A 10961-nucleotide genomic window follows, 5' to 3' on the forward strand; every position below is an offset into this window, starting at 1 on the left:
TTATTATATTACTCTATGTTGACAATATCCATGAGATATACATGTTACAAGTTGAAAGCAACCGCTGAAACTTAATCTTCCTTTGTGTTGCTTCAATGCTTTTACTATGAATTATTGCTTTATGAGTTAACTCTTATGCAAGACTTATTGATACTTGTCTTGAAGTACTATTCATGAAAAGTCTTTGCTATATGATTCACTTGTTTACTCATGTCATATACATTGTTTTGATCGCTGCATTCACTACATATGCTTTACAAATAGTATGATCAAGGTTATGATGGCATGTCACTCCAGAAATTATCTTTGTTATCGTTTTACCTGCTCGGGACGAGCAGAACTAAGCTTGGGGATGCTGATACGTCTCCGACGTATCGATAATTTCTTGTGTTCCATGCCACATTATTGATGATATCTACATGTTTTATGCACACTTTATGTCATATTCGTGCATTTTCTGGAACTAACCTATTAACAAGATGCCGAAGTGCGATTCTTGTTTCTGCTGTTTTTGGTTTCAGAAATCCTAGTAACGAAATATTCTCGGAATTGGACGAAATCAACGCCCAGGATCCTATTTTGCCACGAAGCTTCCAGAAGACCGAAGAGGAGACGAAGTGGGGCCACGAGGTGGCCACACCCTAGGGCGGCGCGGCCTGGCCCTTGGCCGCGCCGACCTGTGGTGTGGGGCCCTCGTGTGGCCCCCTGACCTGCCCTTCCGCCTACTTAAAGCCTCCGTCGCGAAACCCCCAGTACCGAGAGCCACGATACGGAAAACCTTCCAGAGACGCCGCCGCCGCCAATCCCATCTCGGGGGATTCAGGAGATCGCCTCCGGCACCCTGCCGGAGAGGGGAATCATCTCCCGGAGGACTCTACGCCGCCATGGTCGCCTACGGAGTGATGAGTGAGTAGTCTACCCCTGGACTATGGGTCCATAGCAGTAGCTAGATGGTTGTCTTCTCCCCATTATGCTTAATTGTCGGGTCTTGTGAGCTGCCGAACATGATCAAGATCATCTATCTGTAATTCTATATGTTGTGTTTGTTGGGATCCGATGAATAGAGAATACTATGTTATGTTGATTATCAATTTATATCTATGTGTTGTTTATGATCTTGCATGCTCTCCGTTACTAGTAGATGCTCTGGCCAAGTAGATGCTTGTAACTCCAAGAGGGAGTATTTATGCTCGATAGTGGGTTCATGTCTCCGTGAATCTGGGGAAGTGACAGAAATCTCTAAGATTATGGATGTGTTGTTGCCACTAGGGATAAAACATTGGTGCTATGTTCGAGGATGTAGTCACTGATTACATTACGCGCAATACTTAATGCAATTGTCTGTTGTTAGCAACTTAATACTGGAGGGGGTTCGGATGATAACCTGAAGGTGGACTTTTTAGGCATAGATGCATACTGGATAGCGGTCTATGTACTTTGTCGTAATGCCCAATTAAATCTCACTATACTCATCATAATATGTATGTGCATGGTCATGCCCTCTTTATTTGTCAATTGCCCAACTGTAATTTGTTCACCCAACATGCTGTTTATCTTATGGGAGAGACACCTCTAGCGAACTGTGGACCCCGGTCCAATTCTCTATACTGAAATACAATCTACTGCAATACTTGTTTTACTGTTTTCTGCAAACAATCATCTTCCACACAATACGGTTAATCCTTTGTTACAGCAAGCCGGTGAGATTGACAACCTCACTGTTTCGTTGGGGCAAAGTACTTTGGTTGTGTTGTGCAGGTTCCACGTTGGCGCCGGAATCTCTGGTGTTGCGCCGCACTACATCCCGCCGCCATCAACCTTCAACGTGCTTCTTGACTCCTACTGGTTCGATTAAACCTTGGTTTCTTACTGAGGTAAACTTGCCGCTGTGCGCATCACACCTTCCTCTTGGGGTTCCCAACGGACGTGTCAACTACACGCATCACCCGCCGCCGCGGACCATCCCGCGCTTTGCCGAAACCACCAGGAGCTCCGCCTTGTCTCCAGGATCGTGGTTGTCCAAGGAATCAAGCTGGGAAGCCCCTAATCGACGCCAACGACCCGTTCTCTTCTCCGACCCCGACGAAAAAATGGTCGATTCCGCTGCCGTGTGGCCACCTCCAGCCTTCCCGATGTGTTCTATCGCTTCCTGGTGAGTTTGTCCTCCGTTTGGATCAAGATCAAGATGTATCCAACGTTTTTCTGTTGCCCCCAAAACTGACGAAACTGTTGTCTGCTGTCCGAGCGCATCACCGCCATGGTCGACAGCAAGTTTGCGTGCCGCTCCTGCTCGTTCCTGATGGATTCCTTCCCGGCACACTCGTCCTCCGCCAACAGCCTCCCGGTGAGCTCCTCTCTTCGTTTTCGCATATCCATGTCTATTTCTTGCATCACCGCTGTCTTGATGTGGCTCTGGTGTACTCTGCTTACGAACGTGCACACCACACTCTGCACACCATGAACACGTCTGCTGCTGCCGCTTGCTCCCTGGCCACGCTCCATCTCCGCACAACACGAGCAGCTCAAGGCGTGGGTTTTCCTGCTCGCCCTCATCGTATTCAACCGCCGTCCCGCGCCACTGTCTCTATTTATTTCCCGTCAGTTTCGTCAGTTCGCGGTTGCTTGTGCACCTGTTGGTCGAGTTCAGGTCCTATTCAAAACAGCCGCGATCCCTTTTCCTATCACGATCCAGGCAGCAGCCAAGTTGGTTGGATCTCATCTTTTCATTCTTAAACACTCGAGATCAAAACACAACAGCAGATCAGTTTAGCGAGGCAAACCACCACTGATCCTCCTTTTCTTCTTACAGCAAGCATTCGATCAAACAGTTGTAGTGCCTTGTTTTTTTCCAATTTCAGCTAGCACATCGTGCAATTCCATCCATCCACCTGCTAGTTTGGTTGCTTATCTAGCTAGCTATGCATGACATCCATCTATTCCATCTAGCACTTGTTCGCTAATCGCTTGGCTAGCTATCAGCTGTGCCCTGTTATACTTTTGGTTTCAGTTAACACTCAGTCTAACATTCAGTTAGCGCTTCCTGATGTACATGTCCCTGCCTCTCTGTCTTATTTTAAACTTCCAAACTATAACTCGAAATAAAATATATCTTATATGCTTTTCGACCAGAAAAATATGAGGAATCCAAATATACCATTCATACTTGCTATTGCATCATGCTTTATATAATTTCGTGATAGTTGCATTATCATCTAATAGATAACATATGGAATATGTGGGATATTATATAAATGTTGTCCCGGTTCCATTTAACTTTTACTAGCACATCCTTTCTTCGTCTTGCCATGTTAACCAATATTTAATTTGGTGGTAGAAAAGCAACTTCAACCTAATAAATTTCTTGTTGGGATTCCGATTCCGGTTAAATTGGATAAGTTGCATCGCCGCATCATGTTTGCCATGCCATGCATATCATATCATGATCATGCTGATTCTTTTGCCGTAGTAGTAAGTTGTGCATCCGTTGTTTGTTGTAGCGATTTGCTTCTTCACGGATAAGCCGTCGAGTTGGTGCGAGCTACGACGAGATCTCCGGATGTCCCTCGGCAAGCTTTAACAGGCAAGCATTTCCCCTATACTCCTGTCCCTGCAGGAGTCGCTCACCTATTTTATTTTGCCTTCTCCCTCATGCTATCCTTAAGTTGCGCTCTTGTCACGTGTCCCTTCCACTTGTTACCTCAAGCAGCCCATATTGCCTCCACCAACCACCTACAGCTATTGTTTGGTTATCGGGTCTGCCTTGCAAGTCGTAGTGCATGCTAGTGCTGTTATATCTCGTTACCATTACCGCTATCTTATCGGTTATCTGTTGGGAATCATGACACATGCTACATGGTTATATCTGTTGAGGGAATCATGGTTACTTGCTAATAGTTGATAGCGGAGGCATCGGTGGGTCAGCTGATCGTTTTGTGACGGCTCACTTGTGTTTCCTAAATATCTTAGGGCCCCGAGTTCTTGTTATCTGTTCCGAGACTGAGCGCTCTAACCACACGTGGGTATGTTTCTGGGTCTCCCCTCGATCACTGCCGGAATCTACAGCTTTGTCCAGTGGCCACAACTAGTTTATATGTTTTACCATTTGTTGTTGCGTGCATGCCAGCCTGTTACTTATTTACTTTGGTAAGCCCCTGGGTGCCTTGTATCCCTTGTTTCTGGTATGCACGTATAGGTTCGCGGCTTGCGCGTTTATCGCATGCTGAAGCGGGTCATTCGCCCCAGTGTGTGTTCTGACCCTCGGAAGCCGTTCTCGCAAACAGCTAGGTCCGTCTCGGAGATTCGGCCGGACTTCGATTCGGGTTCAACTTAGTTAGGTGGCTTCCTGGACATTGTTGTCGTGAAGGAGAGTGCGAGTCGTGACACTCCACCTTTTTGCCATTGCCTTTGGAGTTGATCGTGCGTGTGGGCACATTTGGGCACCCCTGCAGGGTTAAATCTTATCAATAAGCCGTGTCCGCGGTTATGGACGACTTGGAGCTGTATGACTCGACCATAGACAACTTACACCTGTTGTTTCAATACTAATAACTTGTGTAGTAAGTAGCATAACTTCAATAATAAATGGTTAAAACTTGTCAACCGTGTGAGTGCCTTTGTAAGTACTTCTTGGCGAAGGGGAAACACATCGGCTGTGTTATGTTTGCAGAGTATAGAACTGTTAGTTTATGCGCTCTCTCACCTTCTCTGATAGACGAATGTTGTAGAGTGTCTCTATAGGTTTTTAGAGCTTGCGCGCTGCCGCTTAACCCACCATATTGCCTATGACGTTCCTCTTGCGTCCTCTAAGTTCCCTGCGTGCCTCAAGTACAAAGGACGACTGGTTGATGAATGCTTATACGTCTTGAAGTCTTGTTATGTACGAACCCGTACTTATTGCTGCTTCTACGGGACATAACCGGGTAGGTATGAAGATATGTTCGATGAAGACGACGCTAGCAAGGTTACCCTTCCGGCTTGGCCTGGGCAGGGTTATGGACGCCATCGTTTATCTTCAGGACTCTTAGTCCAATTTGTATCTTGTCCGTACTCGGACATATTTGATCTTCTGTATGATTTGGATCTTATGTTGTATATTTGTATCTTGACTCGTTGGAGTCGTTGTTGTAATATATATGTTCTTGTGGGCTCTATTGTAATCCTGTTGTAATGTTACCGCTCGTGATTGATTCCACCCGCATCGCGTGCATGCTTCGGCGTGTACGAGGCGCTTGGTGGTGCGTCTCCTAGAATCGATATCGTGCGGATTTCGGCGGATTCGCTGGGATCCTCATGGTACCGGTTTTGGGGCGTCACAAGTTGGTATCAGAGCATCAGGTTGACGGTACCCCACTAGTCCAGCCTTTAGGATAACCTTGCCAACGGTCGTTGAGTTTAGAGTGTGTAAACCTATTTTCTAAAATTCGTTGGATAGATCTGATTAGCTCTATTTTCTCCTTATCTATATTCTTTCTCCTCTTATCTATTCGAGTTTCGAGTCCTCTCTCTTATCTGCTTCTCTGAGTCTTAGGTTCCGACGTGGGTTGGACGATATATGCCCCTCACCTATCAGGTCCGATCTTTGGAGGTTCCGACGAAAGCGCATCATCAACATCGGAACAAGATTTCTTGTTAGTGGTGTCGCCATTCTACATGGAGCAAGAACTCTTGTTAGTGGTGTCGAGAAGATCAACACCTCGACAGAAGAAGGTTCCACGCCAAGGTCGGGTGTTTTTAAACATGGTACAAGAAGATCCGATAGTTTAACCAACTCCCCCTTAGGTTGACGTGGGATCTCGGGGCGCGATCCCTTGTTAGTGGTGTCGATTGTAGCGGCCCATGAAAATACCCCTAATAGATTTGCTTGTTTTTTTCCTTTATGCATCAACATGGCATCATGCATCATATCATCCATATTTTTTACAAAATAAAACTATTTTATAAACCCTAATTATTTTGTGTTTCCTTCTCATATGGTTTAATAAACCTCCCATCTTTCTTATTATTTTAAATAAAACCATATAGCAATTATTTTGTAAATGTTTGCAAAATTGTATACAATAAAATAAAGCTTTTGAAATATTTTTCAAACCCTCTTCCTTTTCTTCTTTGGCCGAGAAGCAAATCTGAAGAAGAAAAATCACCAAGAAGCCTGAAGCAGCTCAACTTCTTTTGGTCCAACATCCGAACATTTCCAGGATGAGTCAGGCTCCTTCTCCACGCCACACCCTGGTTGTCATCTTCCTTCCTCACACACGCACCTCGCGTGACCTCCAGGCCGTGGCCAACGTCAGCCACCACCACCACGCTGCCTTTCGCCTCCCTTAGATCCCATCCTTGTGAAGAAACCCTAGCCTCTCCTTTCCCTCCTCGCGCCGCCACTCTCCCTCTCCATTTTTCTGTTTTCGTTACCCCGGAAGAACGACCAAGAACGCCGCCTCAGGTCGCCGACGCCCCGCCGCCGGGACCATCCCGCGCTTCGCCGAAACCACCAGGAGCTCCGCCTTGTCTCCAGGATCGTGGTTGTCCAAGGAATCAAGCTGGGAAGCCCCTAATCGACGCCAACGACCCATTCTCTTCTCCGACCCCGACGAAAAAATGGTCGATTCCGCCGCCGTGTGGCCACCTCCAGCCTTCCCGATGTGTTCTATCGCTTCCTGGTGAGTTTGTCCTCCGTTTGGATCAAGATCAAGATGTATCCAACGTTTTTCTGTTGCCCCCAAAACTGACGAAACTGTTGTCTGCTGTCCGAGCGCATCACCGCCATGGTCGACAGCAAGTTTGCGTGCCGCTCCTGCTCGTTCCTGATGGATTCCTTCCCGGCACACTCGTCCTCCGCCAACAGCCTCCCGGTGAGCTCCTCTCTTCGTTTTCGCATATCCATGTCTATTTCTTGCATCACCGCTGTCTTGATGTGGCTCTGGTGTACTCTGCTTACGAACGTGCACACCACACTCTGCACACCATGAACACGTCTGCTGCTGCTGCTTGCTCCCTGGCCACGCTCCATCTCCGCACAACACGAGCAGCTCAAGGCGTGGGTTTTCCTGCTCGCCCTCATCGTATTCAACCGCCATCCCGCGCCACTGTCTCTATTTATTTCCCGTCAGTTTCGTCAGTTCGCGGTTGCTTGTGCACCTGTTGGTCAAGTTCAGGTCCTATTCAAAACAGCCGCGATCCCTTTTCCTATCACGATCCAGGCAGCAGCCAAGTTGGCTGGATCTCATCTTTTCATTCTTAAACACTCGAGATCAAAACACAACAGCAGATCAGTTCAGCGAGGCAAACCTCCACTGATCCTCCTTTTCTTCTTACAGCAAGCATTCGATCAAACAGTTGTAGTGCCTTGTTTTTTTCCAATTTCAGCTAGCACATCGTGCAATTCCATCCATCCACCTGCTAGTTTGGTTGCTTATCTAGCTAGCTATGCATGACATCCATCTATTCCATCTAGCACTTGTTCGCTAATCGCTTGGCTAGCTATCAGCTGTGCCCTGTTATACTTTTGGTTTCAGTTAACACTCAGTCTAACATTCAGTTAGCGCTTCCTGATGTACATGTCCCTGCCTCTCTGTCTTATTTTAAACTTCCAAACTATAACTCGAAATAAAATATATCTTATATGCCTTTCGCCAGAAAAATATGAGGAATCCAAATATACCATTCATACTTGCTATTGCATCATGCTTTATATAATTTCGTGATAGTTGCATTATCATCTAATAGATAACATATGGAATATGTGGGATATTATATAAATGTTGTCCCGGTTCCATTTAACTTTTACTAGCACATCCTTTCTTCGTCTTGCCATGTTAACCAATATTTAATTTGGTGGTAGAAAAGCAACTTCAACCTAATAAATTTCTTGTTGGGATTCCGATTCCGCTTAAATTGGATAAGTTGCATCGCCGCATCATGTTTGCCATGCCATGCATATCATATCATGATCATGCTGATTCTTTTGCCGTAGTAGTAAGTTGTGCATCCGTTGTTTGTTGTAGCGATTTGCTTCTTCACGGATAAGCCGTCGAGTTGGTGCGAGCTACGACGAGATCTCCGGATGTCCCTCGGCAAGTTTTAACAGGCAAGCATTTCCCCTATACTCCTGTCCCTGCAGGAGTCGCTCACCTATTTTATTTTGCCTTCTCCCTCATGCTATCCTTAAGTTGCGCTCTTGTCACGTGTCCCTTCCACTTGTTACCTCAAGCAGCCCATATTGCCTCCACCAACCACCTACAGCTATTGTTTGGTTATCGGGTCTGCCTTGCAAGTCATAGTGCATGCTAGTGCTGTTATATCTCGTTACCATTACCGCTATCTTATCGGTTATCTGTTGGGAATCATGACACATGCTACATGGTTATATCTGTTGAGGGAATCATGGTTACTTGCTAATAGTTGATAGCGGAGGCATCGGTGGGTCAGCTGATCGTTTTGTGACGGCTCACTTGTGTTTCCTAAATATCTTAGGGCCCCGAGTTCTTGTTATCTGTTCCGAGACTGAGCGCTCTAACCACACGTGGGTATGTTTCTGGGTCTCCCCTCGACCACTGCCGGAATCTACAGCTTTGTCCAGTGGCCACAACTAGTTTATATGTTTTACCATTTGTTGTTGCGTGCATGCCAGCATGTTACTTATTTACTTTGGGAAGCCCCTGGGTGCCTTGTATCCCTTGTTTCTGGTATGCACGTATAGGTTCGCGGCCTGCGCGTTTATCGCATGCTGAAGCGGATCATTCGCCCCAGTGTGTGTTCTGACCCTCGGAAGCCGTTCTCGCAAACAGCTAGGTCCGTCTCGGAGATTCGGCCGGACTTCGATTCAGGTTCAACTTAGTTAGGTGGCTTCCTGGACATTGTTATCGTGAAGGAGAGTGCGAGTCGTGACACTCCACCTTTTTGCCATTGCCTTTGGAGTTGATCGTGCGTGTGGGCACATTTAGGCACCCCTGCAGGGTTAAATCTTATCGATAAGCCGTGTCCGCGGTTATGGACGACTTGGAGCTGTATGACTCGACCATAGACAACTTACACATGTTGTTTCAATACTAATAACTTGTGTAGTAAGTAGCATAACTTCAATAATAAATGGTTAAAACTTGTCAACCGTGTGAGTGCCTTTGTAAGTACTTCTTGGCGAAGGGGAAACACATCGGCTGTGTTATGTTTGCAGAGTATAGAACTGTTAGTTTATGCGCTCTCTCACCTTCTTTGATAGACGAATGTTGTAGAGTGTCTCTATAGGTTTTTAGAGCTTGCGCGCTGCCGCTTAACCCACCATATTGCCTATGACGTTCCTCTTGCGTCCTCTAAGTCCCCTGCGTGCCTCAAGTACAAAGGACGACTGGTTGATGAATGCTTATACGTCTTGAAGTCTTGTTATGTACGAACCCATACTTATTGCTGCTTCTACGGGACATAACCGGGCAGGTATGAAGATATGTTCGATGAAGACGACGCTAGCAAGGTTACCCTTCCGGCTTGGCCTGGGCAGGGTTATGGACGCCATCGTTTATCTTCAGGACTCTTAGTCCAATTTGTATCTTGTCCGTACTCGGACATATTTGATCTTCTGTATGATTTGGATCTTATGTTGTATATTTGTATCTTGACTCGTTGGAGTCGTTGTTGTAATATATATGTTCTTGTGGGCTCTATTGTAATCCTGTTGTAATGTTACCGCTCGTGATTGATTCCACCCGCATCGCGTGCATGCTTCGGCGTGTACGAGGCGCTTGGTGGTGCGTCTCCTAGAATCGATATCGTGCGGATTTCGGCGGATTCGCTGGGATCCTCATGGTACCGGTTTTGGGGCGTCACAAGTTGGTATCAGAGCATCAGGTTGACGGTACCCCACTAGTCCAGCCTTTAGGATAACCTTGCCAACGGTCGTTGAGTTTAGAGTGTGTAAACCTATTTTCTAAAATTCGTTGGATAGATCTGATTAGCTCTATTTTCTCCTTATCTATATTCTTTCTCCTCTTATCTATTCGAGTTTCGAGTCCTCTCTCTTATCTGCTTCTCTGAGTCTTAGGTTCCGACGTGGGTTGGACGATATATGCCCCTCACCTATCAGGTCCGATCTTTGGAGGTTCCGACGAAAGCGCATCATCAACATCGGAACAAGATTTCTTGTTAGTGGTGTCGCCATTCTACATGGAGCAAGAACTCTTGTTAGTGGTGTCGAGAAGATCAACACCTCGACAGAAGAAGGTTCCACGCCAAGGTCGGGTGTTTTTAAACATGGTACAAGAAGATCCGATAGTTTAACCAACTCCCCCTTAGGTTGACGTGGGATCTCGGGGCGCGATCCCTTGTTAGTGGTGTCGATTGTAGCGGCCCATGAAAATACCCCTAATAGATTTGCTTGTTTTTTTCCTTTATGCATCAACATGGCATCATGCATCATATCATCCATATTTTTTACAAAATAAAACTATTTTATAAACCCTAATTATTTTGTGTTTCCTTCTCATATGGTTTAATAAACCTCCCATCTTTCTTATTATTTTAAATAAAACCATATAGCAATTATTTTGTAAATGTTTGCAAAATTGTATACAATAAAATAAAGCTTTTGAAATATTTTTCAAACCCTCTTCCTTTTCTTCTTTGGCCGAGAAGCAAATCTGAAGAAGAAAAATCACCAAGAAGCCTGAAGCAGCTCAACTTCTTTTGGTCCAACATCCGAACGTTTCCAGGATGAGTCAGGCTCCTTCTCCACGCCACACCCTGGTTGTCATCTTCCTTCCTCACACACGCACCTCGCGTGACCTCCAGGCCGTGGCCAACGTCAGCCACCACCACCACGCTGCCTTTCGCCTCCCTTAGATCCCATCCTTGTGAAGAAACCCTAGCCTCTCCTTTCCCTCCTCGCGCCGCCACTCTCCCTCTCCATTTTTCTATTTTCGTTACCCCGGAAGAACGACCAAGAACGCCGCCTCAGGTCGCCGACGCCCCGCCGC

General features: G+C 46.2%; 2 long non-coding RNA genes across 2 annotated transcripts; both read left to right on the forward strand.

Moving 5' to 3' along the window:
- Nucleotides 1-1964: 1964 nt before the first annotated feature.
- LOC127297463 (uncharacterized) lies at nucleotides 1965-5123 on the forward strand. Its single transcript, XR_011744256.1, has 3 exons — nucleotides 1965-2344; nucleotides 3498-3580; nucleotides 4924-5123. It is a non-coding gene; the product is annotated as an uncharacterized lncRNA (long non-coding RNA).
- Nucleotides 5124-6456: 1333 nt separating this feature from the next.
- LOC139830769 (uncharacterized) lies at nucleotides 6457-9626 on the forward strand. The gene is made up of 3 exons (XR_011744255.1): nucleotides 6457-6848; nucleotides 8001-8083; nucleotides 9427-9626. It is a non-coding gene; the product is annotated as an uncharacterized lncRNA (long non-coding RNA).
- Nucleotides 9627-10961: the final 1335 nt, after the last annotated feature.

Source organism: Lolium perenne, chromosome 4, assembly GCF_019359855.2.
Source record: "Lolium perenne isolate Kyuss_39 chromosome 4, Kyuss_2.0, whole genome shotgun sequence".
NCBI classification, from domain to species: Eukaryota; Viridiplantae; Streptophyta; class Magnoliopsida; order Poales; family Poaceae; genus Lolium; species Lolium perenne.